The following is an 11971-nucleotide window of genomic DNA, read 5'->3' as shown; positions in this document are numbered from 1 at the left end:
AAAAAATAATAAGAAAAAAATAAAACAAAGCAATGAGAAAATCATAGGATGAACAGAAGCCACATGTGCGGCCCAGGAGGCCAAATATTGTTTGAGGGTTATTTTTGTCTACTGGGCCCCAAGAGTGCTGTTGCATGGGTGGGGTTTCTGGGGCAGGTCATAGCCTCAGTATGCACAAGGTTCACTCAATGTCAAGGATAGGTCTAGTGTTTGAGCAAGGTGTGGCAGTGACCAAGTTTAACAGAAATGTGATGAGTGGAGAGGCATGAAGTAGTGACCTGTGTTAGAGACAAGGCAAGTCTACAAGAAATATTTCTGAAACACACCAAGACAGAATTTTACATCAAAGTCCAAGGTGATTCAGTAGAACCTACACCTTTCCCCCCATGTCTCAAGTCTTGATAGCTAACTCTTCCTGCATGTTATACCTCCAGTCACCCCAGGTGCTTTGTCTGGTGGTCTCTCTTGCCCCAGGTGGCCACTGCACACTGACTATGGGAGGCTCAGGGAACTCCTTTGTCCAGGTGATGAAGAGCCCACAGCTCAGAACCTGGTACTTGATCCCTTGACTGCTGGCTTCAGGCAAGAATTGCTCTTCCCTACAGGGTCCCTGCCGCCTAAGACCAGGCAGGAGGAGATCAGATTATTTATGAAATAGAACAGGCTCATCTGAGGAAGAGAAGGTAAGGCCCATCTGAGGTATCACTGTTTGTATCTATGGGCACATGGGTGGTCATGGGTGTGGTTCTTGGGCTTGGCAGTAGGGACACAGGACCCAGCGACAGCCCCTTACTGGTGCTGGCTGCTGGTGCATCCAAATAGGGCAGTGGTGACTACTGCTCCAAAGACACGCAAGAGAACACTCACCAAAAAAACATTTACTGAGACCCATTTTGGTCTGGCACATTCATCTTGGGAAAATGATTGTGAACAAGACACAGATCCTTCTCAGAGTTCCCTTCCTGTGGCTGGAGCAGCAGAGTGGTCACACTTGCTCTTGTGACACAGCAGAGTCTTCCACCCCTTCTACCTGCATCTTATCTTCATTTTTGTTTAGAATATACTGATGAACATTTGTGTCCATATATACTTGTGTGTATCTTCTATGTGTGTATGTAGATGTGTGTGTGTGTGTGTGTGTGTGTGTGTGTGTGTGTGTGTGTGGTGTTTATCACCAATGACAATGTGGGTGCAGTAACTAACGAAATGCCTGCACAACCTACAGAAGCAGGTGTGCAGAGAGTAAGAAGGAGCAGGAGAGTGGTGCAGGCCATGACCAAGATGCTGTGCTTCTTGAGACCCCAAAACAGGATTGCGCTCCCCAGACCCTCTTACCCTTCAAGGGCAGAGCCTGATTTGGTGGAAAGCAGACTATCCCTCATTGGCCCTCTAACAATGCTGCTGGAGGTTTTGACAGAGTCAGGACAGAATCAGAGAAACAGAAAGTAGGGTTCCTACCTCATGTTCCCACAATCAGTGCCATAAACGACTCTCCAGGTGCCTGTCACTATTTTAGGGCCTCCAAGAAGGTGCTTCCAAAGCTCTGCCTTGTGACATCATCTTTGGCTCACATTTATTTATGCCTCTGACCCTCTCTATTCTGCCTAGTGTCATTACAGACAGATCCAGCTCTGCCTAGGGGGCAACAAATCTTTTATTCTGAGAAGAGTCTCCTACAAGAGCTCAATGTCTATCACAGAGTTCTTTTTCTGGCCCACGTCTCTAGGGTTTACTCTCTCAGCTAAGTTCAGAGGGTGCGTCAAGGTCACCGAGGCTGTTACTATTGGTGAAATGAAGGTCACAGAGATAAGCCAGGTTCTGCAGGAATGTTCTACACAATTGGATACTGAAGTTTCTGACAGTGTCCCTGGCCTGGCCTCCTCTGCAGGGCCTGGGCATGGGAATGAGGCAGTGTCCTGGGGTATGAAGTGGAAGAGCCATGGTGCAGGGTGGGCAGAGAAAGGAGAGAACATGGAATTGAGGGGCAGGAAAGATCTGGGAGAGAGAAGGGGCTGCCCAGACAGAGGGAAGGAGGGGTGTGGGCATGGTGGTAGAGATGCTGATCTAGGGACTTTATCTCTCCCTGGCACTTAGTCCTGCATGGGCATCAGTTCTCTGGATGTCCTGTCCCCTCATCTGAAGCCTATACCTCCACACGTTTGGGGTGACCCCCACATGGTCATTCCTTCACATAGGGAGGAGGTCCTATAGGTCTGGTCCCCAGAAACTACATCCCCAGTCCCTGCTCATGGAGCTCTGCGTCTTCCCTCTGGAATTTCATAAACTTCTTCATTTTCATTTTGTCCCTTAAGGAATGTTTATTGGACCTGAGGAATGAGACGACATGTGTCAGGTTGACTATTAGATCTAGATCTCCTTGTGCAGAAGGATAAGGATGTACATAATCTCTCAGGTCACTGGAGAATGCATTAGGAGGTGTTGGATTGCTCCTCTGAGCAAACATTCTCATCTGGTAAACAGCTAGTTTAATTAATAAGTTTACTGATTAAGACTGGTTTAATTACAGCCCCCTTGAGAAGGCCCACGAGTCCTATGCTGGTATGTCACAGAAGTGACCATCTCAGGCTGCTCCTTCCATGAAAGACCTGCCTCACACCCCTCATGTACACATATGGAACCTTGCACAGACTCACCTCACTGCCTGAGACATTACTGAGACTCTGCCCAGTGGTTTTCTCCTGAGCACTAATGGACCGGGTGTGTGAGAAGAAGAGGATTCCGGGTCACCTGAATCCTGGGTTGAGAACTGACACCTGCCGATCAACATGGCTGTTCAGGTTGCCATGGAGAAGACACAGCCCATACAGGACTGAGAACTAGCTCCATCACTGGGGAAGAAATGGCAGGGTTAGTTTCTGTGTGGAAGGCTCTGTCTCACTGGGTGTGACCAGGGGGAGCTGTGTGAGCCAGGCTGAGGGAGCAGGTTTGGGACTCCATCACCTGTGTGTGTCACTGTGAGTCCCTGAAAACTGCTCCCACTGCCATGGTATGTGGCAGAGTGGTGGTGAGCTTTGTCCTGGGGCTGGGCCTCACTTATGGTCAGGATGGCCATATTCTCTGAGCAGGAGCCTGAAATCGGTCACGGATCCCTGAGGACAGGTTGCTGTCATGATAGATGGTCTGCAGGGGCATGTAGCCTGGCTTCTTCTCGTACCAGAGAAATGTATACTTCCCATGGTGTTTGTTCCCCCTCACATGTGATTCTGGCCATCTCTTTCTGTGTCTCTGGCAATGAGGGGGTTTAGTTAGCTGGTAGGAGTCCATGGAACCTTCAAGATAGAAAAGGAGAGGTGAGCTTCCAGATATGGTTCAATATGTAGGACACATACACCCCTGCCTGACCTGTGCTCCAGGGACTCCCTGCAAACCCCAGGATTGCCTTCTCTCATCAATTTCATTCCCAGAATTCCATGGGTCTGACTAGTCCATGGGGCCTTTGAACAAATAAAAATAGGCCTTTCCTTAGGTAGAGGTAGGCAATCTGGTCTCACACAGAACCAAAAAAGTGCAGTGTGTGGGGGGGTGTTACCCTTCAGCCCCTCATCCTGTAGCAGGGTCATGAGATTCCTGACTCACATGCTGAGCTCAGAGTCTGGGCCAGGCTCTTCCCATGACCCTGTGTTGAGGTTGTTGTGACCTTGGGTGCAGCACCTATGCAGTGACAAAGGTAGCTGAGGAGGAAGCAGATCCAGATCATGGTGGAGGTACCCCGATTCTGCTCCCGAGGCCCAAGGCTGGGTGTTTTCTATCCTGACCTTGTATCCTTCTGGGGGAGACATGGAGGTTTGACATCACCCACCTCAGCGACTGCTACTGAGGATCTTTGTGGTAAAGAGAAGAGCTCAGCACCAAGGCACTCAGAGAGGAGGGGGCGGCCTGCACAGCCCACCCTCATTTCAGGGGATTCTGCCTCACCCTCTGGATTCATAGTCTGGGCCTGACATTTGCAGCCCAGGTGGTGTTCTGGTGTCAGTCCTGGGCTGGGCTGACCATTGAGAACTCAGAGGTGGAGTTTGCCTTTAGTTCCTGAACACCCTCTCTGAGAAATATAATGGTGCTCACACAGATGCAGGTCCTACGCAAGGTCACAGTTCATGGTCCACAGATAAAAAAAATTCCTCCTCTCTCAAGGGCCATGGATTTTCCAATGGCATTATGGTTCTGCAATATCAGTTCTTGGTCATGAGCTTCTGTGGCAGGTCATAGTTGCTGTGCTTCATTTTGTAGTCAAGAGTAGGGAGAGGTCAGATGAAAAAAAATGTTGCTGTATAAGTGAATGAGAAGGAGCTTCAAGGTTTGTAACTCTTCAAGGGAATGCTTGTCATAATTAAGGTGTATTCAGTGCCTAGGGAAAATATGTAATAAGTATCTTAGTTTATTTGTTTAATTGAAAGTAGTTTATTGAGAAAATCACTGTGTTGAAGGCAATGGGAAAGGGAAGAAGAGAATTTTTCAGTCCCCTCTCCTTTCGTTGAGGGAGTTTAGTGGAGGGAGCAAGAGGGAGGCTCTTCCAGGAAGGAGGAGCAGCTGTGTCTGTTAAGGGCTGTCAGTTACAGGGGCTGGGGGGACAAAAGGGGAATGGATAATAACAGGAAGGACAGGTATTTGTAGACAGTGACAGGACATTAGTCTCATTAGGGTGGGCTAGGTTCTTGCTGTTGGAGACAAAGTGACTGGACACTTATTAGAGAAATAGACAATGTCTCCATTTGCAGGTTCCGTGACACACATACCCTGAAATTTATACCTGAGAGTGAAGGATGACATTGTAGGCAAATGACAAGTGACCTGAACATCTCAAGTCCTGGTTACTAATCATCCCCCCTTGCCTGTCAGGAGCCCTGATGCTCAGATCCTCCCCCTCTGCAGGTTGCTTTGTCAGGTGATCCCTCCTGTCCACTGGTGGCCACTGCACATTGGTGGTTGGAGGTGTGAGGGCCTCCCTGTGAAGGGTAGATTCATAACGGACACCTCAGGTCCCAATTCCTGATCCATGGACTGCTGTCACAATGAGGAATGACTTTTCTCTGCATGGCTCCCAGCTGTCTCATGATCTCTCACGGGAGGCCTATATTATGCATGAAAACATGCACAGGCTCATTTGGAAGAGGGGAGCACTGTTTTCACTGAGGTCCTGGCACCTGTCTCTGGGGTGGTGGGAGGTGATGCAGGTGGTATTGCAGTTTGGGAATGGAGTCACGGGACTCCGTGGATGTGTCTTATTACTGTAACTGTGGGTGCAGAACTGATGTGTGTGAGTGTGTGTGGGTGATCGGGTACTAATGCCTTAAGAACAGAAACAGGACAACATCCACCCAACAGATACTTATTAAGACCCATATTGGTCCAGCACACAGTCCATCATGGGAATTCTGCATGATTTGGACACAGACTGTATTGAACAGGGACTCTGGAGCTGCAAAGGATGGGAAAAGTATCAAGAGGTGAGATGAGTGCAGAAAAAGCCAGTGGGTGCAATGGAGGAGGGGCACGCAGGGTGGTTAGAGGATCTAAAAGAACAGGACAAGCCAGAGGCATGCAGGATTCCACCTGAGTTCAGGGTCAGGGTAGAGTTTCTCCTGTGATGAACATTCTGGGTACAGAGGGTATTATCAGGTGTGATAAGAGGCCATTTCCAGGTAGTAAGTCAAGTTCTCTTGCCAGTGGTAGGCACATTGAGGGGCCTCCAGGGTGAAGAACCTGACAGGAACAGGTTAGCATAGGACTTCCGTGTGGGGGCTGAGGCCTTTCAAGGCAGTGGATATTATCCCTCCCCACCCCTCCAAACAATCTAAAGCCACAGGCAGACTAGGGTGATAAACGTGCCTCTGGTTCTGGTTTCCTGTCTGGGGTTCCACATTGGTAACCTGTCATTGCTTTCCCAACACCTCACAGATTGGCTGTGATGAGCAGGAACATAAGTGAGGGGTGCACTTGAGCGGGAAGGGAGGCAGAGAGATGAATGCAGGTCCCCATTCCTTGACAGGAGAGATGAGAAGATGCTGGTAGGTGCAAGGAAGCAACAGTCACCTGCAGCAGATGAGGAAAGATGCAGGGCTGAGAGGGGATGTGGGACACCCTCAGCAAGAATGTTCCTGGTTCTAAAAGAAACAGCTTCTTCCTCTCAGTTCTGGCAGGCAGTGTGTCTGGCAGGGGTGTGTTGCTGATCTTGGCTATGGGATGATCTGAAGGATGGAACTTGCCAGTCCATTCACTGTCATGTTGGTAAGAAAGGCTTGGTGAGAATATCCAGATTATAATGCTCTAGAGAGAAGCTTTTGTGATCCCAACATGAAAAATTCCTGGAAATACTATTTCCATCATGAGATTCAAACCAGACATCAGCCTTCTGGTTCATCGGGTCAAAATTTAGGTGATATATTCCAATCATACATGCCATGCCTTTGTGAAGAGAAAATGATTTTTAGTTCTGCTTTTGAAGGGTATGAAAAGCCTGGGGCAGCAGAGACCTGTTTCCCGCTTTATGACGTGTCTGGCAGACCTTAGGATGCAGGACCCCTCATCCAGGAACCAGAGGAGACACAGCCTCTGGGGCCCATCCAGGGTGTCTGGTACCAAGGAGAAGAGGAATTCCTGCAGGACTGTGCTGTTGAGACAGCTGTCTCCCCTCCTCAGTGACACCTGATTACAACTGGCCCATGTGATGTATAATTGTATAATGACATGCTAAATCTTTACTATCTCCTATATACCCGACTCCAGTCCCAATAGTGAGAATGGCCGTCTCCACCTTGCCCATGTTCACTAGAATAAATACAGACCAGAGGATGGAGAAACTGCTGGATTCTTCCACCCTGGAAGGTTGGGCCAGGACCAGGGAGGACACCTGATCCTAAGGCCTGACCAGCAGCTGCTCAGAGAGGTGGGGAGAATGAGAGCCAGGCCATGACTGGAGGGTTTGTATCCCACTGCCCATCTTTACCTGTCACCTGAGTCACAGGCACACCCACTGCCACATTAGGTATTACAGCAATGGTCAGTCTTGTCCTGGCCCTCAGCCCAGGCCATGCTCTGGGAGGCTAAGTTCTTAAGTTCCATTCTCAGATTGGAACCCCAGATGGTTGCCCAATTCTGTATGCACAACTAGCTTGGTATCGGGCTTGCCTTCTGCTGGTACCAAGATGCATGTTCACCCATGAGCTTGTTTCCAGAGCAGGGGATCCTGGGCCTCCCCAGGGCCACTGACAGGGATGGAGGCAGCCTCAGATCAGGGGAGGAATGAACTTTGTGAGAAAGGAGAGGATAGGGGCCTGGAGGAAGAAAATAAGGCTGGAGTAGAAGTGACTGGCCCTGCCCAAACCTGAGGGGAGGGAACAGTGTGGACACAGCTAAATGCAGGGCCCTGACCCCATGGAGCCTGGGTGGCAGAGGGCAGGGCACCTGTGCGACACACTGTGCCTCCCTGCGGGCCTCTCACCTGCGTGGGAGCAGCAGGGGAGCAGGAGTGAGGCCACACAGAGTGTGGTCCTGGGACTAGGAGCACCACAGGCTCACCTGGGAGCTATTCCACATGCAGATGCCCAGGCCCCACCCTGACCTGCTGCAGCTGCATCTGCATCTTGTGGAGACTGCCCCCCTGGGGATTGTATGCTTACTGAGTGTCACAAGTTGGGAGTCTTGTTCACTGTGGAAACTCTCACTTCCTCTGCTTTAATCCTACTAGGACATGGGCTTAACTGTCTGGCTCTGGTCAAGTGAGCTTGATTCAGTGTCTAGATACTGTAGTGATGTGGAAAAAATTAAACATTAGACTATTTCACCAGCCACATGGAGTGTGTGCTGTGGATGGGTGAGACCCCGGGGATCATGGTCTGCACAGCTCTAGAGGCAGAGAACATACTCAGTCTGCTTTTGGCTCCTCCCGAGGGGGAATCATCAGGAAAAGTTGGGGGGGGTCACGGCTTTGAGTCATTCATGGTGACCTTCATGGGGGAGCATTTCTAGTGCACAATTGGGGCATAAAGGGGTGTGTATGGGTTCAGAGGATCCCCTAATACACCCAGGGTCTATATTACAGTCATAAATGCTCCACAATCCAATTCAGCAGGTCTGATAATGGACTAACTTTCCAGAATGAAGGTCTCATTCTACCAACTGGCAGGGATAGTGAGTAGCTCAGGTATTTGCTGTGGGAAGGGGATATGAGATGAGTAGTGAAAGGTAATTATAGACACCCCTCTGAACATAGAGTGGTCACAGAAATGAACAGCATAGAAATAACAATTGTGTCTTCCTAATGCTGTGAGGCGTTTTTGGTTATAAACTGCTTCTCAGTTTCAGTGTTGTTCTACTGTCTCATCCCATTATCATCCAACATCAGATGTGTTAACAATAGTTAACTTTATATCTCAATATTGAAATTGTATCTAATTATCTGGGACAAAAATAAATATCCCAGCAGAGAGAAATGTATTCTGTATCCTCTTAAAGGATGAACATATTTGTGAGGATTGGACAGGCACTTTGGTGATCGGGAGGAGAAACTCTAGCTCTGTGTGTACACAGTGGTCTTTTCAGGCCCAAGAGGCCCTGTCTGAGATGCTGGCCATCCTGGATTTGGTTCTGGGAAGCAGACTCTGAGATGGAGAAATGTATGTATAGGAAATCTGGAAGGAGAAGGGTGTCAGACTAGGAGAATGAGAAGCGACCCACACAGAGTGAGAGACACATCAGATGAGGCCTCATTCCTGCAGGGAGCTCTAAGGTGGGGACCCTACAGGACATGTGAAAGTGGGGCAGAGCCTTGGCATCTAGGCCTCAGGAGATCATTCAACTGAAGCTCTCTAAGAAGGGACATAAACCTGGGGAGGCAGTTTTCTCAACCAAGAGGCACTGGCAGTGAGGAGCACCCCTGTGAGCTGTCAGAGGCTCCAGGCAATAGTGGGTGGGTGTGAGCCCTGATGAGGGGTGTGGGTGCTCCCACATGTCTACTGCACCCATCCACTGCACTCAGGTGGAGGTGGCGCCACACATGACACCAGGGCTTCAGGACCTCAGGTGAGCTGGGAGATTTTGGGCTCTAATTCTTGACGGTTGTGAGAGCAGTTGCCCATGACTGGCGTGTGGAGTGCAGAGATAATGACCCTGGAGGAACATCTCCCTCTGTCTTTTCTACATCCAGATCCTCTGTCCCCAGTTCACACCCAGGCCCAGAGAAGCAGGGCAGCATACTATCAGCTGTAAATGCACTCCTGAGCCTCCTTGTGCAGAGCTTCCCGGAGACTGGGAGGGGAGAGAAGTGGGGGGAACTCAGATCTGGGGACCTGGGCCACATCTACTCATTGTTTTGTGCACAGGATTCAGGGGGCCGGAAGATGACACGACAGAGATGGGGAAGAGGTTTGTGTCTTGCTTCCCCATCTGCCTATGTCACTGTGGGCATTACTACTACCATCCCACACTTGACAGTAATAGTCAGCCTCGTCCTCCGCCTGGGCCTGGCTGATGGTCAAGGTGGCCGTGTTCCCCGAGTTCGTGCCTGAGAATCGGTCAGGGATCCCTGAGGGCCGGTTGCTATCTTCATAGATAATCAGCACAGGGACCTGGCCTGACTTCTGTTGGTACCATTGAGCATATTTATCTCCAATGTTGTTTCCTCCACATGTGATCCTGGCCGTCTGTCCCAGGTTCACTGACACTGACGGGGGCTGAGTCAGCACATAGGAGGCCACAGAACCTGCAAGAGAGAAGATGAGATTTGGATTTCCTGCCTGAGTATCATCACTTGAACACTCCCACCTGCTTTGTTTAACCTCCTAACATTCTCTAAGCCCAAATATCCACTCTGCTTTCATCTTAGTACCTGGGGCGCATGTGCCTGAATGGTATATGGAACCTTTGAACAAATGAGAACAGCGCTCCCTCTTTTCCCTGGGAGGTGCAGCCCTTTCAGGGCTCACACAGATCAGTGAGCACAGTGGGGGGTGATAGCCCCTTTTCCTACAGCAGGATCTTAAACATCCTGTCCCCACTGAGAATCCCATGCTGAGATCTGTGCCAGGCCAGGCTTGTCCCAGATCCCCTGGGCCTGGGGTATGTGTGAGCCTGGACACAGCACCTGTGCAGTGAGCGAGGAGGCCAAGGAGGAGAAGGGTCCAAGCCATGGTGGAAGTGCCTTGATTCTGCTCCCTGAGTCCTGAGGCTGGGCAGAGTTCCTCCCCAGCCTGACTTATCTTCTTGCTGGAGACACATGCTCTTCATGCAAATGAGGCAGGGCTTAGGGGCTGCTGCTGAGGAGCCTTGTGGTTTGACAAATGGGCCCAGGCCTGTGGGACACAGAGATGGGAGGGGCAGCCCCTGCAGATGTATCCTCAGCCCAGTGGATTCTGAATCACCCTCTAATTCCATAGTTGGGGTCCACACTGCATCTCTCTCCTTGTCCTGGCCAGACCTCTTGTTGGGTGTGGACACAGCAGAGCACAGAATTGGAGCCTGTTGGCATTTTCTGAACTTATCACAGAATGTTTCCTCTCTAGGTGACTGGAGGAACTTAGGTCAGTGCTGTGTCCTATTCCAGGTCTATGATGGGGAATCGCAGAACCTGAACAAAATTTCTCCCTTGTCTAGTGCAATTGGAGTTTGGGGAACCATGGAGGTGCTGAAGGATTGTGTCCTGAAGGAAAACTCCGGGGACGTGTTATGCATGACATACTCAGTATCCCCATGGTGTACTCAGTACCAGGGACAGATCCAGCCTGTGGAAATTTTGGCTGAGTGTAGCAGGTAGGGGTGGGGCTGGAGAGGCAGGAAGTACTGGACCTGTGGTAGAGACAGAGGCAAATTCTACAGAAGACAAATGTGAGAAACACTCAATTCGAATTTCACATCACTGTCAAAGCTGATACTGTAGAAACCTACTTCGTTTTCTTCTGATCTCAGATCACGGTGACTCAGATCACGGTGACTCACTTTCCATCCTGTTAGAACACCTGATGCCCAGACCCTCCCCACATGGAGGTGGCTCTGTCAGGTGATCTCTGTGGCCCCCTAGAGGCCTCTCCACATTGGCTACTTCAGGAGCAGAGAAGTCCTTTGTCCAGCTGGAGATGCAGAACCCAGTGCTCAGTCCTGCTTCCCTGATCCCTGGACTGCTGATACCAGGGGAGTTACTGTTCCTTTCTGTGGACCCCTGCCAGCCTCATGACCATGCAGGAGAAGATCAAATTATCCGGGAAAATAGAAATAGCCTGTGGAAAAGAGGAGAAAGCAGGGCCATCTGAGATATCATTGGTCATATCTTTGGGGTGGTGGTTGGCTACGGGTGTGACATGGCACCACATGACACAGGACTCATGTAGGCCTCTTTCAGGCACTAGCTGCAGGTGCACAAAACAGTGTGGTGCCATCTACTACTCCAAAGACAGACACAGAATACTCATCCAACCATCATTTATTTAGATTCACTTGGGTTGGCACATTCTTTCCTGTGACATGAGTGTGAACAAGAAAGAGGTCTTACTTAATTACCTTCCTGTGTGTGGAGCAGCACAGTGGACACATTGGGTAATGCAGCAGATGGTCTCCAAAGCCTTCTACCTGTATCTTGTCTCTATATTCATTTAGAAATCACACCATTACGATTCTCAGGTCCCTCATGACCAATAATGTCCTTGTGAGCCAGATGTGGCACATGGATGTCAGTCATCTGGGGTCATTTCTGGGGACTTTTGTTCTTGTGAATGGTAAAACATCTCTGATATGCAGTGAGTGCCTTTCCTCTTTAACATGGGTGTGATCGCTGGAGCAGCAGCAGCCATCCCGAGTTCTGTTGTCAACAAGAGTGAACAGCAAAGCCTCCATGGTGGTGATGGTGGGACAGAAAGTGAGAAGATGTGAGATCTCATGCAATGGCTGACTACCTAGAGAATGCCATGTGACTTCAGAGTTGTTTCTGTGGGATAAAAATAAGCACCTGAATGTTCATGCCTCT

The 11971-nt window shown here is 49.8% G+C and overlaps 1 protein-coding gene, 1 long non-coding RNA gene and 1 gene segment (V, D, J or C); 1 reads left to right on the top strand and 2 right to left on the bottom strand.

Moving 5' to 3' along the window:
- LOC115277666 overlaps positions 1-11971 on the bottom strand; it is an 869742-nt gene that overhangs the window by 162456 nt on the left and 695315 nt on the right.
- Positions 1-11971, bottom strand: part of LOC115277665 (immunoglobulin lambda-1 light chain-like) — a 653789-nt gene that overhangs the window by 136304 nt on the left and 505514 nt on the right. The window lies entirely within an intron of this gene.
- The window catches only part of LOC115277685, a 20183-nt gene that overhangs the window by 2714 nt on the left and 5498 nt on the right, over positions 1-11971 (top strand). The window contains exons 2-3 of one of the 3 annotated variants that reach the window (XR_003902475.1): positions 606-683; positions 6464-6699. This is a non-coding gene — a long non-coding RNA (uncharacterized LOC115277685). Of the gene's footprint in view, positions 1-605; positions 684-822; positions 1027-6463; positions 6700-11971 lie in introns of those variants that run through there. The other 2 variants (XR_003902476.1, XR_003902474.1) reach the window with 2 other exon arrangements.

This window comes from Suricata suricatta, chromosome 14 (assembly GCF_006229205.1).
Source record: "Suricata suricatta isolate VVHF042 chromosome 14, meerkat_22Aug2017_6uvM2_HiC, whole genome shotgun sequence".
Lineage (NCBI taxonomy): Eukaryota > Metazoa > Chordata > Mammalia > Carnivora > Herpestidae > Suricata > Suricata suricatta.
Note: the sequence above shows the minus strand (reverse complement) of the source record. Positions and strands in the feature narration are given on the sequence as shown.